The sequence below is a fragment of the Phyllobates terribilis genome, unplaced genomic scaffold (genome assembly GCF_046119375.1).
Source record: "Phyllobates terribilis strain yellow unplaced genomic scaffold, ASM4611937v1 Scaffold_856__1_contigs__length_602872, whole genome shotgun sequence".
Lineage (NCBI taxonomy): Eukaryota > Metazoa > Chordata > Amphibia > Anura > Dendrobatidae > Phyllobates > Phyllobates terribilis.
Window position 1 is genome coordinate 306,367 of NW_027363616.1, and position 21,889 is coordinate 328,255.

Below are 21,889 nucleotides of genomic sequence, written 5' to 3' on the forward strand. Positions count from 1 at the left end.
TATGACTCTAATATAATACATAGATATAGTGATAATTTTTACCTTGTGACATGTTCTATGTGCTACGCACGCTCTGCCAGGAGGGGGCTGATAGCGCGCCTCGACGCGCGTTTCGCCTGCGTGGCTTCGTCAGGAGGCGTGGCTATGAGTGTGTGGGTGGGAGTATAAATATGATCCAACTATCCAGTCCAGCCAATCAGCGTCCTGCATTACAAATGCTCTGCCCTTTCCTGCAGCCGGGCGTGTTCTGGGCAAGCCGTGCATAGCAGAGAGTGAATGACTCATCCTGCTGCCCTGGCAACCCAGGCCCGTCCCAGACGCTAGAGGTATGCAGGTGTAGAATGCTTAGAGGAACTGCCGATTAGATGAAGCAAGTCTGACAGAAGCGGAGATCAGGGACATACATCCCAACAGCAGATGGGTGGCCAGTCCGGTGGTATTGGGGACATCCCTGGTCTCCCCTCTGTCAGGCTAGTCAGAAAGATAAATCCATAAGGGTAAGTAAGCTTCCAACTATCTAAAAAGATGTGTACAAGAATAGTATGGCATACTGATCTATTCTAATGGTTCAAATAGAGCCACAGGGTAATTGGCAGATCTAATACTGCTGCCTAGATTTATAAAAAATATCCTAAGGTAGCAGTAATACTAATACGTACAGATTATAGTAATAACAGTGCAGCTGCTGGCTATAGAAGTTGTAACTTGTAAAGTACTTACACCATGCAGTATGTGCAGATCATGGTAGTATCAATATAGCTGCCAGTTATAATAGTCATGATCTGTGAGGTGCTTACACAATACAGCATGTGCAGATGCCAGTAATACCAGCACAGCTGCCAGCCATAATAGTTACGATCTGTGAGGTACTCACACCATACAGTATGTGCAGATCACAGTAATACCAGCACAGCTGCCAGCTATGATAGTCATGATCTGTAAGGTATTTATACCATGCAGCATGTGCAGGTCACATTGATATCAACATAGCTGCCAGTCATAATAGTTATAGCCTGTAAAGTGCTTATACTCTGTGCATATACATACGGTGGTCTCTTATATAATCATTAAATATACATATAATAACATGTACATTCACAGGTTCTGCACAGTAGGTGGAGTTGTCTGATACATGCCAGGAGCCAATAGCAGTACAGTAGATTCTTGTATAACGATATTAGTATTAGATGTTGTAGATCGGCATATTCCCATCGTCTTTGAGGCCGGATAACATCAGATGAATCATAAGGTCTATGATGAAGAAGACAATGCAGTTAAAAAACATAGACTAGTATGTACAGTTTTATACCAAAACCCACTGTTAAAATAAAAATATTTGAACTCTTTAGACTAAGAAGGGCTTGAAACTCACGCTTTCGTTAAGTCCTCTATGGGCTATTGTATCCAATATTATTATTCATCGTGTTTCCCTCTGCAGTAGCTTTTGCTATAGATTACCTTCTCTAATTCCGAGAGATATGTGATCGATACCGCATACCACCGTGCCCTTGGGATTGCTTTGATGAACTTCATAATAATGTTTCGGGATGGTTTTCAATAGGAACGAATCCGAGCATGTACTTGCATTTTTAATATCTCGGATATGTTCCTGAATGCGAATTTTTAACGATCTTGTGGTCATCCCCACATAGATCAATCCACAAGGGCAGGTGAAGTGGTATACTACTGCTTCAGTATCACAGGATATATGATGTACAATCTTGTAGGTTTTATCACTACTGGAATTCTGGAATTCCATAGTTTTGGGAATATATTTACAGACTGAACATCTGCCGCAAGAGAAGCTACCCCATGGTGGGCCTCTGCTGCCGAAGATAAACCGATTTCCTGGGGGTATGTAATGACTGTTGCAAAGTAAGTCTCCCAGTGTTTGCGATTTCCGCCAGGTGATCAGTGGGCAACCTGCCAAGTTACTGCGCAGATCCTTATCAGTGAGGAGGATTGGCCAATGTTTCGAAAGGATGTCTCTGATTGAGCGCCAATTTGCATTAAATGTAGAGATAAATCTAGGCGTCATGTCTGATTGGCTATCCCTTGATCTATTATGTGGCCTAGGTGATGTACTGAGCAATATCTGTCTGGAAGTATTCTTGGCCCTGGTTAGCCCCTTATTGATGTCATGTTGTCTATATCCTCTATTGCGAAATCTCGTAGTAAGATCTTTTATTTGATCCTTAAATTTCTCCTCATTGGAACAGATCCTTCGTGCCCTCAGGAAATGTCCTATGGGTATAGAGCTTTTTAATTTAGGGGGGTGGGATGAAGTAAAGTGGAGTAATGAATTGGTCGATGTTTCCTTACGGAAAATATCTGTGTCGATAGTACCGTCTGAGTTTCTGGAAATGAGTAAATCCAGAAAGTCAATCTTCACCTGACTATATTTCCATGTCAGCTTGATGTTAAGCTCATTCATATTTAGACATGCCAAGAAGTTCTCCAACTGTGACGTGGAGCCCTGCCAGATGAAAAGCACATCATCAATGTATCTTGACCAGAGGATAACATCATCATGTCCTGGTGTGTTCAGGACCGTTTCCCTCTCCCACAGCGATCAGTTGATAGTCGGGGGTCAGGCAGTGAACACCCTCAGCAATCAGCTGTGTTTTGCTGGACGTAGTGGCCTCTCCAGGACACATGTGGTATTACATGGTGCTCTTTCAAAATAATATGTAATATGTAATACATGATATCTTGAAGTCTTCCAGAAGAAGATATTGGCAGACAGGTAATGACTTATTACCTACCAGCCATTGTCTCCTTTATCACTCGCTAGTTCTTATACACATTTAGATGATTTCACATCTTCGTTAGAAGCCGTATTAGGAACCTCCATCGCAGATTTTATCATATAGGACGAGTTCTCAACCAACAGCTATTTGGCCATTGTTCACATAAAGTAAACCTATGTTATATACAGCAATATGCAGCAGGATACACGAGATCCAGGGAAATATCCAATCGCCAGAAATGGGGTCAGGAATGGTATGTGTGGCCTCCTCATCCCCCCAATCCTGGTATGCATGGCCCCCTCATCCCCCAATCCTGGTATGCATAGCCCCCTCATCCCCCAATCTTGGTATGTATGTCCTCCTCACCCCCCAATCCTGGTATGTGTGGCCCCATCACTGCACACACAAAAAATAAACACTTATACTCACCTTCCTTCCTCACCTCTGCTCCAGAGCTGCTGTGTTCTGTCTGCCAGCATCTCATGTTGGTATCTGAGCAGCGCGCGCTCTCAGTTGCCTAGGTGAGCTGCTGCTGCTGACAGCATATTCACTCCTCTCCACGCCGGGACTATGAGCGTTGACAAGCGTGAATATGCATTCTCTTTGGTAGCGGGCACTGTAAGCAGGAGCCACGGCTCAGCGCTCCTCCGTGCCCGCTACTAAAGAGAATGAATATTCCCTCTTCTCCACGCCCATGGAAGTGGAGAAGAGGGAATATTCATGTCCCTTTAGCAGCAGGCACACGTGGTAGCTACAGCAGCCGCTACTGCGTGTGCCCGCTCCTCCGCCACCGCAACCTCCCACCCCCCCAATACTCACCTATCCTCCTCGCTCCCCCGAGGCTCACGGGCCCCATAGCAGTGGTGTGGCCTGCCACCATTGGCGGTACGCCACTGATTATGGCTTACAGACAATGAAATCACAAAAGTCATTATCTCAGTAAATTAAAATACTTCATAACATCAGCTTGAAAAATGTTTTTAAAATCCGAAATGTTGGCCTACTGAAATGTATGTTCAGTAAATGCACTCAATACTTGGTCAGGGCTCCTTTTGCATCAATTACTGCATAGTGCGGCGTGGCATGGAGGCGATCAGCCTGTGGCACTGCTGAGGTGTTATGGAAGCCCAGGTTGCTTTGATAGCAGCCTTCAGCTCGTCTTCTTTGTTGGGTTTGGTGTCTCTCATCTTCCTCTTGACAATACCCCATAGATTCTCTATAATAGATTCTCTATGGGGTTAAGGTCATGTGAGTTTGCTGACCAATTAAGCAGAGTGATACTGTTGTTTTTAAACCAGGTATTGGTACTTTTGGCAGTGTGGACAGGTGCCAAGTCCTGCTGGAGAATGAAATTTCCATTTCCAAAGAGCTTGTGGCAGAGGGAAGCATGAAGTGCTGTAAAATTTCCTGGTAGACGGCTGCGCTGACTTTAGTGTTGATAAAACACAGTGGACCTACACCAGCAGATGACATGGCTCCCCAAACCATCACTGATTGTGGAGACTTCACACTAGACCTCAAGCAGCTTGGATTGTGGCCTTTCCACTCTTCCTCCAGACTCTGGGACCTTGATTTCCAAAGGAAAATTGGAACTCTGGGACCTTGCGGATGGTGTCAATGACTGCCTTCTTGGCATTTGTCAAGTCAGCAGTCTTCCCCATAATTGTGGAACCTACTGAAACAGACTATGGGACAGTTTTAAACACTTAGGAAGCCGTTGCAGGTGTTTTTTGTTAATTATTCCAATTTACTGAGATAATGACTTTAGTGTTTTCATAGGCTGTAAGCCATAATCGTCAACATTAACAGAAATAAACACTTGAAATAGACCTCTCTGTGTGTAATGACTCTATATAATATATGAGTTTCACTTTTTGTTTTGAAGAACTGAAATAAATTAACTTTTTGATGATATTGTAATTTAGTGAGATGCACCTGCATATGATGACTGTTGCCCCCAGTGTAATATATGCGGTGTCTATTTTGGGATATTTTAGTATACCCATGATGATACTATAGACAACCATTATACCTGGAATGGCCCCTTCCTTGCGTGCCTTGCTTTTTTTTGCTTACATGTCTAACAATCACATATGTGTTGTGTCCCTTCCCCCATCATCCTATTGCTGAATAAATATTATAGATTTTATACTCACTGGCCTCCTTTGATGGTCTTTTACCCTACGGGGTTTTCTCTCATATATGGACTCACTGTGTGGTGGTGATGGTAGAGGACATTATGTAGCAGGATCATTTTGGCCTTGTATAGTAGTAATTTTGGTAATATTGGTCTTTGTATAGTGTATTTTAGATTAGTAACAGTGGTATACTGTAATTATATATGTATAAATCCTCTTTTAAGTGGCAGGGAGGTTATATGGGGAAAGATGTACTTTGGGGTTGGGGTCCCTGATCTCTTAGGACCCCAGCAACGCTCCTGCATTGGGGAAAAGCAGGGTCTGGAGGCCACTTTAATATCATTATTTTATGGATATGACACCAAAGAAACTAATTAAGTGCTTTGCAAAGTGCCATAATTTTCACAATTCTGGAAAAAAATTGTAAGTTTAGTTCCACTATAAGTGATGTTAATTCTGTTATGAGAGCTAACCTTCTGAAACAGTTTATCAATGCGGTGTGTGAATTGTCACATTAAGCTTTGCTACATCTATACATAGTGAAGTTCAGGGTCAAAATGCTGCAGGTCCCATCTCTTCTACAGAACAATCCCATGGAAATAAAGCTGATCATTTTATCAGATGGGATCATTAGAACTTACCTGGTTGGATCCTTTGTTTCTGGTGGTTTCTTTCCCAGGTCGTCATTAAGGCCCTTTACAATAAGCTCCAAAAACTCATCGGACTTTCTGAATCTTTCAAGCGTTTTCTCAATCACAGAAAGGAGGCGCTTATCCCGGCAGAAGAGAATCACAGATATATTGTTCTACATCTTCCAGATGTTTGGATTTATTACAGACTAATGATTAATCTCGCATGAAGAATGATAATATTATAACAGATCACAATTTTGGGGTAAAATTATTCAATTTAAAAAAAAAAAAAATATATATATATATATATAGCAATTACATTATTCTGACAAGACCAATTTTTTGTTTTTTTCCTCCCCTTTTTCCCAAAAAATATAACTTTGTTTTTTCATTAACATAGACGGAGGGCTTGTGTTTTGTGGGACTAGTTGTTGTTTGGAATGACAACATTCAATTTAGCACATGAAGTATTGAAAAATGGGGGAAAAAATCAAAGTAAGGTTATTATTATTTTTTTTATGAACATTTAAAAAAAAAAAAGTGGTTTGTGAGACCATTTTCATCTTGCGAAGACCTAATTTTATAAAATGATCCCATTGATGGAGTTGTCGGCTTTTTCTTGTGGAGCGATCAGTAGTTACAAGTTTCTGATTGCATTTTTGGGAGGGAAGTAGAGAGACCCAAAAACCACAACCACAACCATGGCGCTTTACTGTCCTTTACAGCATTGACCCGACGTGTAATAGATTTATATATAATGAAAGATTGTACTTATGTCAATGCAGAGGAAACAAATATTGTTTTACGCTTTTTCTTTTTTATAGTTGGCCAGAAAACCGCAGAACCTTAAGCAGAAAATGACATGAATAAGAACATCTGCCCGGCTTGTACCGGATCCGGGGGTGTTACGTACAAGGCGAAGTTCCCAGAATAAGGATTTGCTTCATTTTGGTGCAGAGTTTCTAGTAGTTTCTGGTTACTACTGTTACAGGCAGATGCCGTCTGCATAATACAGCCAGCAGCGCCTCAACCCCCTCCATGCATGTGGACCCCGGCACAAACACTCCGGTACATCCTTTTATGCTGAGACATTAATAATTCTACAATTATCACACACAACTTATATACAGAAACCTCCCAACCATCCCCGATCCAATGGGACTGTCCGGCTGTCGCTGGAGGTCGGGGCTATGTCCTGACGAGCTGTGTTCTGTCAGGACAGTCCGTGTAGTACAAGAATGTCTCATGCCGTGCACGCTGCTGTGATCGCTCCTGGAGAGGGGCAGCATCCGCTCCGTACGCCTCGTACACGACCGGCTCCGCTCCGTACACCTCGTACACGCCTGGCTCCGCTCCGCACACCTCTTACACGCGTGGCTCTGCTCCGTACACCTCGTACACGCCCGGCTCCGCACGCCTCGTACACGCCCGGCTCCGCTCCGTACACCTCGTACACGCGCGGCTCCGCTCCGTAGGCCTCGTACACGCCCGGCTCCGCTCCGTACGCCTCGTACACGCGCGGCTCCGCTCCGTACGCCTCGTACACGCGCGGCTCCGCTCCGTACGCCTCGTACACGCGCGGCTCCGCTCCGTACGCCTCGTACACGCGCGGCTCCGCTACGTACTCCTCGTACACGCGCGGCTCTGCTCCGTACACCTCGTACACACACGGCTCTGCTCCGTACACCCCGTACACACACGGCTCTGCTCCGTACACCCCGTACACACGCGGCTCTGCTCCGTACATACGCGGCTCCACTCCGTACACCTCATACACACACGGCTCCGCTCCGTACACCTCATACACACGCGGCTCCGCTCCGTACACCTCATACACACGCGGCTCTGCTCCGTACACCTCATACACACGCGGCTCTGCTCCGTACACCTCATACACACGCGGCTCTGCTCCGTACACCTCATACACACGCGGCTCTGCTCCGTACACCTCATACACACGCGGCTCTGCTCCGTACACCTCATACACACGCGGCTCTGCTCCGTACACCTCGTACACACGCGGCTCCGCTCCGTACACACGCGGCTCTGCTCCGTACACCTCGTACACACACGGCTCTGCTCCGTACACCTCGTACACACACGGCTCTGCTCCGTACACCTCATACACACACGGCTCTGCTCCGTACACCTCGTACACACACGGCTCTGCTCCGTACACCTCATACACACACGGCTCTGCTCCGTACACCTCGTACACACACGGCTCTGCTCCGTACACCTCGTACACACACGGCTCTGCTCCGTACACCTCGTACACACGCGGCTCTGCTCCGTACACCTCGTACACACGCGGCTCTGCTCCGTACACCTCGTACACACGCGGCTCCGCTCCGTACACCTCGTACACACGCGGCTCCGCTCCGTACACCTCGTACACACGCGGCTCTGCTCCATACACCTCGTACACACGCGGCTCTGCTCCGTACACCTCGTACACACGCGGCTCTGCTACATCCACACTGTAAACCCCTCCTGACCCCACACATAAACTTCAGCTCATCCAGCACCATGACAACCAGCACAGCAGAGTCCTGCATCCACTGAGGCCCCTGATCATGTGACCCCTGACTCCTCCCCTCCTGTGACCTCATCACAGCTCCTGTGCGCACAGAGCAGCCATATATGTGGTGGCGGCTCTGCAGGTGGAGGTATGTGGAGACCCCCATTACTGGGCGCAGGGGGCATTAACCCCTTCAGCACCGAGACTCTTTTGGGGTCTTGTGTTGCCCCTTTATAAGAATCATGAGGTTTTTGTTCTGTTTCCTGTAATAGATACATACGACCCAACTATGGAGACAGGAAGAGGGAGGAAACGTATTGTTCTCATAGTACAGGACCCCTTTACTGGCCCCACAGTGTAATGCCCCCATTATGCCCCTTATTCAGGATGTATGATGCCCCCACACAGTGTAATGCCCCCATTATACCCCTTATGCAGGATGTATGATGCCCCCACACAGTGTAATGCCCCCATTATGCCCCTTATGCAGGATGTATGATGCCCCCACAGTGTAATGCCCCCATTATGCCCCTTATGAAGTATGTATGATGCCCCCACACAGTGTAATGCCCCCATTATGCCCCTTATGCAGGATGTATGATGCCCTCACACAGTGTAATGCCCCCATTATGCCCCTTATGCAGGATGTATGATGCCCCCACACAGTGTAATGCCCCCGTTATGCCCCTTATGCAGGATGTATGATGCCCCCACACAGTGTAATGCCCCCATTATGCCCCTTATGCAGGATGTATGATGCCCCCACACAGTGTAATGCCCCCATTATGCCCCTTATGCAGGATGTATGATGCCCTCACACAGTGTAATGCCCCCATTATGCCCCTTATGCAGGATGTATGATGCCCCCACACAGTGTAATGCCCCCATTATGCCCCTTATGCAGGATGTATGATGTCCCCACACAGTGTAATGCCCCCATTATGCCCCTTATGCAGGATGTATGATGCCCCCACACAGTGTAATGCCCCCATTATGCCCCTTATGCAGGATGTATGATGCCCCCACACAGTGTGATGCCCCCATTATGCCCCTTATGCAGGATGTATGATGCGCCCCCACAGTGTAATGCCCCCATTATGCCCCTTACACAGTATGTATGATGCCCCCACACAGTGTAATGCCCCTTATGCAGGATGTATGATTCCCCACACAGTGTAATCCCCCCATCATACCCCTTATGCAGTATGTATGATGCCCTCACACAGTGTAATGCCCCCATTATGCCCCTTATGCAGGATGTATGATGCCCCCACACAGTGTAATGCCCCCATTATGCCCCTTCTGCAGGATGTATGATGCCCCCACACAGTGTAATGCCCCCATTATGCCCCTTATGCAGGATGTATGATGCCCCCACACAGTGTAATGCCCCCATTATGCCCCTTATGCAGGATGTATGATGCCCCCCACAGTGTAATGCCCCTTATGCAGGATGTATGATGCCCCCATTATGCCCCTTATGCAGTATGTGTAATGCCCCCATTATGCTCCTTATGCAGAATGTATGATGCCCCCCACAGTGTAATCCCCCCCATCATACCCCTTATGCAGTATGTATGATGCCCCCACAATGTAATGCCCCCATTATGCCCCTTATGCAGTATGTATGATGCCCCCACACAGTGTAATGCCCCCTTTATGCCCCTTATGCAGGATGTATGATGCCCCCACACAGTGTAATCCCCCCATTATACCCCTTATGCAGTATGTATAATGCCCCCATTATGCCCCTTATGCAGTATGTATGATGCCCCCCCCACAGTGTAATGCCCCCATTATGCCCCTTATGCAGGATGTATGATGCCCCCACAAAGTGTAATGCCCCCATTATGCCCCTTATGCAGTTTGTATGATGCCCCCATTATGCCCTTTATGCAGTATGTGTAATGCCCCCATTATGCTCCTTATGCAAAATGTATGATGCCCCCCACAGTGTAATGCCCCCCTTATGCCCCTTATGCAGTATGTATGATGCCCCCACACAGTGTAATGCCACCATTATGCCCCTTATGCAGTATGTATGATGCCCCCACACAGTGTAATGCCCCCATTATGCCCCTTATGCAGTATGTATGATGCCCCCACACAGTGTAATGCCCCCATTATGCCCCTTATGCAGTATGTATGATGCCCCTACACAGTGTAATGCCCCCATTATGGCTCTTATGTAGTATGTATGATGCCCCCCACACAGTGTAATGCCCCCATTATGCCCTTTATGCAGGATGTATGATGCCCCCACACAGTGTAATGCCCCTTATGCAGTGTGTATGATGTCCCCACACAGTGTAATGCCCCCATTATGCCCCTTATGCAGGATGTATGATGCCCCCACACAGTGTAATGCCCCCGTTATGCCCCTTATGCAGGATGTATGATGCCCCCACACAGTGTAATGCCCCCATTATGCCCCTTATGCAGGATGTATGATGCCCCCACACAGTGTAATGCCCCCATTATGCCCCTTATGCAGGATGTATGATGCCCTCACACAGTGTAATGCCCCCATTATGCCCCTTATGCAGGATGTATGATGCCCCCACACAGTGTAATGCCCCCATTATGCCCCTTATGCAGGATGTATGATGTCCCCACACAGTGTAATGCCCCCATTATGCCCCTTATGCAGGATGTATGATGCCCCCACACAGTGTAATGCCCCCATTATGCCCCTTATGCAGGATGTATGATGCCCCCACACAGTGTGATGCCCCCATTATGCCCCTTATGCAGGATGTATGATGCGCCCCCACAGTGTAATGCCCCCATTATGCCCCTTATGCCGGATGTATGATGCCCCCCACAGTGTAATGCCCCCATTATGCCCCTTATGCAGGATGTATGATGCCCCCCACAGTGTAATGCCCCCATTATGCCCCTTACACAGTATGTATGATGCCCCCACACAGTGTAATGCCCCTTATGCAGGATGTATGATTCCCCACACAGTGTAATCCCCCCATCATACCCCTTATGCAGTATGTATGATGCCCTCACACAGTGTAATGCCCCCATTATGCCCCTTATGCAGGATGTATGATGCCCCCACACAGTGTAATGCCCCCATTATGCCCCTTCTGCAGGATGTATGATGCCCCCACACAGTGTAATGCCCCCATTATGCCCCTTATGCAGGATGTATGATGCCCCCACACAGTGTAATGCCCCCATTATGCCCCTTATGCAGGATGTATGATGCCCCCCACAGTGTAATGCCCCTTATGCAGGATGTATGATGCCCCCATTATGCCCCTTATGCAGTATGTGTAATGCCCCCATTATGCTCCTTATGCAGAATGTATGATGCCCCCCACAGTGTAATCCCCCCCATCATACCCCTTATGCAGTATGTATGATGCCCCCACAATGTAATGCCCCCATTATGCCCCTTATGCAGTATGTATGATGCCCCCACACAGTGTAATGCCCCCTTTATGCCCCTTATGCAGGATGTATGATGCCCCCACACAGTGTAATCCCCCCATTATACCCCTTATGCAGTATGTATAATGCCCCCATTATGCCCCTTATGCAGTATGTATGATGCCCCCCCCACAGTGTAATGCCCCCATTATGCCCCTTATGCAGGATGTATGATGCCCCCACACAGTGTAATGCCCCCATTATGCCCCTTATGCAGGATGTATGATGCCCCCACACAGTGTAATGCCCCCATTATGCCCCTTATGCAGGATGTATGATGCCCTCACACAGTGTAATGCCCCCATTATGCCCCTTATGCAGGATGTATGATGCCCCCACACAGTGTAATGCCCCCATTATGCCCCTTATGCAGGATGTATGATGTCCCCACACAGTGTAATGCCCCCATTATGCCCCTTATGCAGGATGTATGATGCCCCCACACAGTGTAATGCCCCCATTATGCCCCTTATGCAGGATGTATGATGCCCCCACACAGTGTGATGCCCCCATTATGCCCCTTATGCAGGATGTATGATGCGCCCCCACAGTGTAATGCCCCCATTATGCCCCTTACACAGTATGTATGATGCCCCCACACAGTGTAATGCCCCTTATGCAGGATGTATGATTCCCCACACAGTGTAATCCCCCCATCATACCCCTTATGCAGTATGTATGATGCCCTCACACAGTGTAATGCCCCCATTATGCCCCTTATGCAGGATGTATGATGCCCCCACACAGTGTAATGCCCCCATTATGCCCCTTCTGCAGGATGTATGATGCCCCCACACAGTGTAATGCCCCCATTATGCCCCTTATGCAGGATGTATGATGCCCCCACACAGTGTAATGCCCCCATTATGCCCCTTATGCAGGATGTATGATGCCCCCCACAGTGTAATGCCCCTTATGCAGGATGTATGATGCCCCCATTATGCCCCTTATGCAGTATGTGTAATGCCCCCATTATGCTCCTTATGCAGAATGTATGATGCCCCCCACAGTGTAATCCCCCCCATCATACCCCTTATGCAGTATGTATGATGCCCCCACAATGTAATGCCCCCATTATGCCCCTTATGCAGTATGTATGATGCCCCCACACAGTGTAATGCCCCCTTTATGCCCCTTATGCAGGATGTATGATGCCCCCACACAGTGTAATCCCCCCATTATACCCCTTATGCAGTATGTATAATGCCCCCATTATGCCCCTTATGCAGTATGTATGATGCCCCCCCCACAGTGTAATGCCCCCATTATGCCCCTTATGCAGGATGTATGATGCCCCCACAAAGTGTAATGCCCCCATTATGCCCCTTATGCAGTTTGTATGATGCCCCCATTATGCCCTTTATGCAGTATGTGTAATGCCCCCATTATGCTCCTTATGCAAAATGTATGATGCCCCCCACAGTGTAATGCCCCCCTTATGCCCCTTATGCAGTATGTATGATGCCCCCACACAGTGTAATGCCACCATTATGCCCCTTATGCAGTATGTATGATGCCCCCACACAGTGTAATGCCCCCATTATGCCCCTTATGCAGTATGTATGATGCCCCCACACAGTGTAATGCCCCCATTATGCCCCTTATGCAGTATGTATGATGCCCCTACACAGTGTAATGCCCCCATTATGGCTCTTATGTAGTATGTATGATGCCCCCCACACAGTGTAATGCCCCCATTATGCCCTTTATGCAGGATGTATGATGCCCCCACACAGTGTAATGCCCCTTATGCAGTGTGTATGATGTCCCCACACAGTGTAATGCCCCCATTATGCCCCTTATGCAGGATGTATGATGCCCCCACACAGTGTAATGCCCCCGTTATGCCCCTTATGCAGGATGTATGATGCCCCCACACAGTGTAATGCCCCCATTATGCCCCTTATGCAGGATGTATGATGCCCCCACACAGTGTAATGCCCCCATTATGCCCCTTATGCAGGATGTATGATGCCCTCACACAGTGTAATGCCCCCATTATGCCCCTTATGCAGGATGTATGATGCCCCCACACAGTGTAATGCCCCCATTATGCCCCTTATGCAGGATGTATGATGTCCCCACACAGTGTAATGCCCCCATTATGCCCCTTATGCAGGATGTATGATGCCCCCACACAGTGTAATGCCCCCATTATGCCCCTTATGCAGGATGTATGATGCCCCCACACAGTGTGATGCCCCCATTATGCCCCTTATGCAGGATGTATGATGCGCCCCCACAGTGTAATGCCCCCATTATGCCCCTTATGCCGGATGTATGATGCCCCCCACAGTGTAATGCCCCCATTATGCCCCTTATGCAGGATGTATGATGCCCCCCACAGTGTAATGCCCCCATTATGCCCCTTACACAGTATGTATGATGCCCCCACACAGTGTAATGCCCCTTATGCAGGATGTATGATTCCCCACACAGTGTAATCCCCCCATCATACCCCTTATGCAGTATGTATGATGCCCTCACACAGTGTAATGCCCCCATTATGCCCCTTATGCAGGATGTATGATGCCCCCACACAGTGTAATGCCCCCATTATGCCCCTTCTGCAGGATGTATGATGCCCCCACACAGTGTAATGCCCCCATTATGCCCCTTATGCAGGATGTATGATGCCCCCACACAGTGTAATGCCCCCATTATGCCCCTTATGCAGGATGTATGATGCCCCCCACAGTGTAATGCCCCTTATGCAGGATGTATGATGCCCCCATTATGCCCCTTATGCAGTATGTGTAATGCCCCCATTATGCTCCTTATGCAGAATGTATGATGCCCCCCACAGTGTAATCCCCCCCATCATACCCCTTATGCAGTATGTATGATGCCCCCACAATGTAATGCCCCCATTATGCCCCTTATGCAGTATGTATGATGCCCCCACACAGTGTAATGCCCCCTTTATGCCCCTTATGCAGGATGTATGATGCCCCCACACAGTGTAATCCCCCCATTATACCCCTTATGCAGTATGTATAATGCCCCCATTATGCCCCTTATGCAGTATGTATGATGCCCCCCCCACAGTGTAATGCCCCCATTATGCCCCTTATGCAGGATGTATGATGCCCCCACAAAGTGTAATGCCCCCATTATGCCCCTTATGCAGTTTGTATGATGCCCCCATTATGCCCTTTATGCAGTATGTGTAATGCCCCCATTATGCTCCTTATGCAAAATGTATGATGCCCCCCACAGTGTAATGCCCCCCTTATGCCCCTTATGCAGTATGTATGATGCCCCCACACAGTGTAATGCCACCATTATGCCCCTTATGCAGTATGTATGATGCCCCCACACAGTGTAATGCCCCCATTATGCCCCTTATGCAGTATGTATGATGCCCCCACACAGTGTAATGCCCCCATTATGCCCCTTATGCAGTATGTATGATGCCCCTACACAGTGTAATGCCCCCATTATGGCTCTTATGTAGTATGTATGATGCCCCCCACACAGTGTAATGCCCCCATTATGCCCTTTATGCAGGATGTATGATGCCCCCACACAGTGTAATGCCCCTTATGCAGTGTGTATGATGTCCCCACACAGTGTAATGCCCCCATTATGCCCCTTATGCAGGATGTATGATGCCCCCACACAGAGTAATGCCCCCATTATGCCCCTGTAATCAGGTGACAGGATACAACACACAGGTAAACAGAAACCCTTTAATTGTATGTTACTTTACTGACAAGGATGTTGGTCCGGACACATATAGGCCATTATGGTCTCCGGCGTGGAACACATAACTACGGTCATGAGCAGTCACGGGTACGAGTGGCGCGGCGGCAATCAGTTTATTTGGTGTTTCAGTGTAAAGCGCGTCACTTCCGGACATTCACACTAGGGGGTGGATATTATTGTAGACAGACTGCATTCCATATATCTTATGACAATTCACCTCTAGGAATGGGAATGGGTCTCCTAGTCTGGGAAGGGGTTTTGGATGAAGTGGGATATTTATACATGGACACCTGGCTATTAGACGCACTATGCTGAATATCATGAATTATCATCCCTGTATCAAGCCTCCTGATGAACCTGTTGGGGAAACGCATCGAGGCGGATTATTGAACCGTTCTCTGATGACTATCATACCCTTTCCTTTATATATACCTGGAGACATATCTGATCCTATTTAATTTATCAGTGTATTTTTTATATGTATATCAGCATTAACTAGAGCTTCTGAGGTACAGCCACCAGTGACCGGGGGCACCATTGTTGAGGGTGCTAACCTCCGCAGCTAGGCAGTATCAGCTTTGTTTAGGTATGGGGTAGGGTAAGGTAGTGACTGTATCAATTATTCAGCAGCATCATTGTTTACATCTGTTTATATACATCCACAGAAAGCCATTGAGCTTGTAATTTTGCTAGCTTTAAGTATATATATATATATATATATATATATATATATATATATTAGTTCAGTTTTCAATGCATATATTTAAAAAGGGTTTAATATTTTATTTTAGGGGGGTTTTCCCACAGTATGGCCCCCTACACACACAACATGGTACCATCCACCCCACCAACTACCCCACAACTAATGAATGAATACTCACTGAGCCCCATTCTTGGTGCAGATACTAATGAACCCAGGATCTATGAGATATTATTTACCACACAATAGTTGGCAGGGGCGTATCATTCATAACGGAAGCCCTTGCGGCCTGTATGGTGCCCATGAATTGACACGGCTCAGCACTGAGCACACTCTCCTTATCCATCATCACAATTTCAGTCATATCCACGTTCCTATGACAATGATACCAGTGAATAGAATAGTAAATCAGGGAGTTGAAAGCTCCAAGATGCACCATTCATCCTTCACCTGTGAGTACTGAGGCTCCGTGCAGTGCAGGCGCAATGGCGTCACTACATCACACCTGTAGTACGGCGCCTCAGTACTCACACTGCACACACCGGAGCAGCGCACCTCAGGAAAGGGGTTGGTTGAATAGTGTGTGTGTTTTTTTTTTTATATATCAGTAATTGTGGGGGCATCATACTGTGTGGGAGCCCTCATTCTGGGCTAGATGGGCACACATGAGAACAATTTCCTGGTGATGAGTCAGATAAGGATAAGTGAGAAATACAGTCCATCTGGTTGCAGACTTGAATTGATGGTGTTGTGTGCCAGGAGTGGAGACATCAAATAGTATGTTCTGAAGGAAAGCAAAGATATAATGGCAGTGTGAATCTGGATTCCAGGCAGGAAGCATAGTGGAGACAAAGAGCAGGATAAGGTCCTTATCTCAGGCCAGGATGCCTGCTTAGATGGTACAGAACTTTGCCCTGAGTGAACAGTAGGTCTAATTAAAGGAGATTAACCCCATTACGTTCAGTGACGGGGATAGCCCATCATGGCCGGGTGCTAGTTCGTGCACCAGGATGGGTTATCCCCTCACAGCATGGTCTCACAAGTATTCTACAAAGGTATAATGTACTGCAATGCTAGTGCATTGCAATACATTATACCTGTGAAAAAAGTGAATTTACCTTATCGGGACTAAGTAAAAAAAATGTTAAAAAATAATAGCAAAATATATTACACTAATAAATACACATTTTTATGTAAAAAAAAACAAACAAAAAAAGTAAACATATTTGGTATCGCTGTGTCCAGAATGACCAGTGTCACACTAGTTAACCCCTTCAGTGAATAGCGTAAAAGCCTTTTCATCATACTGCTGGAATAAAACACGATCAAAAAGACAGATGTAAATAAAAATGGCACCGCTAAAAACGTCATCTTGTCCCGTAAAATTCAAGCTGCCATACAGCTCCATCAGCCGAAAGATTAAAAAGTTACAGCTCTCAGCATACAGCGATGTCAAGATAAAAACTTTTATAGAAAAAATAATTATGTAAAAGCGCAAAAACATAAAAATAATTACATAAATGAGGTATCTCTATAATCGTACTGACCCGAAGAATAAAGCTGCCTTATCAGTTTTACCACACAAGTAACGAAAAAAAAAACAATTCCTGAATTGTTGGTTTTAGTTCATTCTGCCTCCCCAAAAATCTGAATAGAAAGCAATAAAAAAATGTAATTTTCCCGAAAATTTTACCAATAAAAACATTAACTTGTCCCGCAAAAAACAAGCCCCTACATGACTCTGTCGGCAGAAATATGGAAAAATTATAGCTCTCAAAATATGGCAATGCAAAGACTAGTTTTTGCAAAAAAAAAACATTTTTTAGTGTGTGACAGCAGCCAATCATAAAACCCAATATAAGTCTGGTATCACTGTAATCACACCGACCAAAGAATAAAGTTGCCTAATTACTTACACTGCACAAGGAACAGCGTAAATAAAACCAATTATTCACCTGCTGTTGATTTGTTCATTCTGCCTCCCAAAGATCTCATTAAGGCTCAGTCATTCATTTATCCGGCACTCTGCGCTGAGCGCTTACACCGGGGTTTCCGTGTAAATCTCTGAAATAAATGATTCAGACTGAACCCCCGGTGGAAGATTCCCTGTAATGAGGCAAATGGAGGCACTGTGGACGTCGTCTGACCTATGATTTGGCGGTGTCCTTCTTTTTAGCCGTAGATAAAAGCGCGGTCAGCCACAGTTTTGTGCACCTCTGAAAAGAAGGACAACGCTGAATAGAAAAAAAATACAGTAATTCACCAGACGGAGTCCAGAGTAACTCTGCTGCCTCATCTCATTATAGTGAATGGATCTCTCGGGGATTTCATCTGAATAACATCATTCTGAGATTTAGATGGAAACACCAAAGTAAGTGCTCAGCGTAGAGTGCTGGATAAATGTTATCCAAAATGTTATGTAAAATATTCCCAATTAAAGCTTCACCTAAAAAGCCCCCACTCAGGTACGTCATGTATTAATGGAATTATAGGGGGCTTCCACGTTACTGGTAGTACAAAGGCTCTGGAGAAGCGAAATGGCTTCTCGCCCCCCTCCCCTCGCCAAAAGAAATTCAGCAAATTCTGCGCTCCCAAATCCCCCCTCCCTTCTGAGCACCACAGTGTGTCTTAACCTCATTTAGCGTCCACGTGTTTGGCAGGGGTATGATTTCCAAAATGGGGTCACTTGAGGGGGGATTCTGTCCTTTTAGCACTTAGGGGCTCTGTATATGGAGTCCGCAAACTATTTTAGGACAATCTGCCCTCCAGCAGGCAAATAGCTCTCTGTCCCTCCCGAGTCTCACTGTGTGGCTAAGCAGTACTGTACAGCCACATATGAGGTATTGCCACGTTGAGCAGAAATTGTGTGACACATTTTGGTGCCATTTTTTTTTTTACCAATTTCCCCATGCGAAAATGTAAAATCTGGGGCTAAAACAAAATATTTGTGGTAAAAATGTAATTATTTTTTCCTTCACTGCCCAATGGTATAAAATTCTGTGATATACCTGTGGTGTCAATATGATAACTGCACCCTTAGACGAATTCATTGAGAGGTGTAGTTTGTAAAATGGGGTCACTTATGGGGGATTCTGCTGTTTTGGCACCTCAGGGGCTCTGCCAATGTGACATGGCATACTCAAACCATTCCAGCAAAATTTGAACTCCAAAATGGCGCTTCTTCCCTTCTGAGTTTTGCACTGTGCCTCAAAGGTAGTTTTCGACCACACATTGTATATTGGTGAACTCAGGAGAAATTGCATAACAACTTTTGAGGTCCATTTTTTCATGTTACCCTTGTGATAGTAAAAAATTTGGGACTAAAAGATCATTTTTGTAGAAAAAAATAGACATTTCATTTTCACAGCTCTACGTTATAAACTTCTGTGAAGCACCTGGGGGTTCAAGGTGTTCACCACACATCTAAATATTCCTTGAGGGGTCTAGTTTCCACAATGGTGTCACTTGTGGTATGTTTCCACTGTTTAGGCACCTCTTTTAGAACTTTTGTTTTAACCCCTTAATGAACGCCGATGCGCATTAAAACTGCTGTCGTTAAGGGGCTTTATTCCCTCATTGCCGTTTTAAAACTGCAATTGGGAATAAAGGAATATTGCCACCCGGCGGTGGCAATTCGCGTGGGTGTCAGCTGTATGTGACAGCTGGCACCCTGCAGTATCGGCCCCGGACGGTTTTGCAACCGATCAGGGCCGAGTAAACCCTTAAATACAGCTGTCAATTGCGACAGCAGTATTTAAGTTGTTACAAGGGGGTCACAAGGCCCCCTTTGTAACCTTGAGACCCCCGCGATGAAAATTGCCGGTCACGATGGTTACCATGGTACCCTGAGGTCATGTGATGACCCCAGGGTACGGTGGCCTTTGAGATCCAGCTATAAGCTGACTACACTACACGAGTACTGCAGTGTATGAGACCAGTGATAAAAATAAAAATTATACATGTCCCACAGTGAAAAAAGAAAAAAACGCACACGTCACAAAAAGCTGTTTCGCCATTCAAAACACAGCGTTTATGATAAAACAAAAATAAACAAAAAAGTACACATAAAATTGGTATCGCCGCGTCCGGAACGGCCCGCTCTATAAAACTGGCACATTATTTATTCCTTATGGCAAACACCATACTGACTCACAAAAAATTGAATTAAAAGCAATCAAAAAGTTATGTAAAAAAAATGGTAAAAGTGAAAACGCCAAACTGCAAAAAACAAGCCCTAGAATAGCTAATTCGGCAAAAAAATAAAAGTTACAGCTCTCAGAATATAGCGACAAAAAAACTAGTATTTTATAAAAAAAAAACAAAAACATTTTTACTGTGTGATGGGGGCAAAAGCTTAAAAAATATATATACAGTATATATAAATCTGGTATTGCTGTAATCGCACCGACCCGAAGAATGATCTGCCCTATCACTTTTACCACACAGAAAACGGCGAAAAAATTAAAATAAGAACTATTCTTGTACTGCTGTCTATTTGTTCATTCTACATTACAAAAATCGGAATAAGGCTCAACTCACATTTCTCCTGCGCTCTCCACTGAGAGCTTACGTCTAGGTTTCTGTGTTAATTCCCCAATACCACGATTCAGACCAAACCCCAGACGGACCCACTTACTTATGAGGCTGATGGAGTCACTTTGGACTGGTCTCTGATCCAGGGTGTCCCATTATTTAGGACGTCTTTTTAGCACACAAGTGTGGGCAACCACAGATCTTTGCACGCCTAAAAAGATGGAGACCACCGGAGCAGATGCCAAACAGAGCCCAAAGTGTCTCCATCTGCGTCGTTATGGTGGGTGGGTCTATTGGGGGTTTCGTCTGTATCTCATTTTTGTGGAATTTACACGGAAACCCCACGGTAAGTGCTCAGCGTTGAACACGAATGTGATCCCAGCCTTATTCTGGAAGCGATCAAAAGATTTTATGCGTCCCAAAATGTTACCAATAAAAACCCCTAATTTATCCACACAAAACCAGGCTCAAGTCCGTCATCTGTCACTGAAACTATATGGGGTTCCCACGTTACTGGTAGAACAAACTGAAAAGCGACATGGCTCTCTTCCCCCTCAAATTAAATCCAGTGGCCAGATTCTGCTCTCCCAAATCAAAATGCCCCTCCTTCTGAGCCCCACTGTGCCTAAACCCCAATAAGCAGCCACATGTTTGGCATTGTTATAGTGGGAAGAGAGCACTTGACAGTTTACATGCCGCGTATCGCCAGAAGCACAAGCTGGGCACAATGTATGGGGGCGCTACAATATATGGGGGCGCTACACTGTATGGCGGCACATTGTGTGGGCACTAATCTGGCAGTTTTGCAATTCTCCAAAAAAAAAAAAAGCCTGGCATGGATGTTACAAAATAGTCACTGTAGCCGTAGATGAATTCATTGAGAGGTGCAATTTCTACAATGGGGTTACTTTTGGTTTTTTTTCTGTTGTTCTAACACCTTCAGAGGTCTGAAAATGTCGCCCGCAAACTATTCTAGCAAAATCTGTGCTCCAAAAGCCAAATAGCGCTCCTTCCTTCTCAACCCTGACGTGTGGCCTAAAAGTAATTTCTGACGACATAGGGGGCATCACCGCGTTCGGAAGAAATTGTGCAATAAATTATGGGGTCCAGTTTCACCTATTAACCCTTGTGTACCTGAAAATTTGCAACAAATACAATTATTATATTTTTACAATTAAAATGTCATATTTCCATGTTTCAGTGTTATAAAATTCTGTGAGGCACCTATGAGTTCAAAATACTCACTACACCCCTAGATGAATTCCTTAGGCAGTGAAGCTTCAAATATGGGTTCACCTGGGGGGTGGGGGGTTTCTGCTGTTTTCGCATGTCGGGTGCTTTCCAAATGCGACATGGCATTCACAATTTATTCCAGACAAATAGTTCTTTCCTTTCCTAGCCCTGCCATGTGCCCAGACAGAAATTTTTGACCACATATGCAGTATCATCGTGAAGTAGCGTAA

At 46.0% G+C, this 21,889-nt stretch overlaps 1 protein-coding gene across 1 annotated transcript in view; it reads left to right on the top strand.

Annotated features, from left to right (window-relative positions):
- Positions 1-328: 328 nt before the first annotated feature.
- The window catches only part of LOC141240577 (uncharacterized), a 94,042-nt gene continuing 72,481 nt past the window's right edge, over positions 329-21,889 (top strand). The window contains exon 1 of the mRNA XM_073668667.1: positions 329-497. The gene's annotated coding sequence lies outside the window, so the exon portion shown is untranslated. The remainder of the gene's footprint in view (positions 498-21,889) is intronic.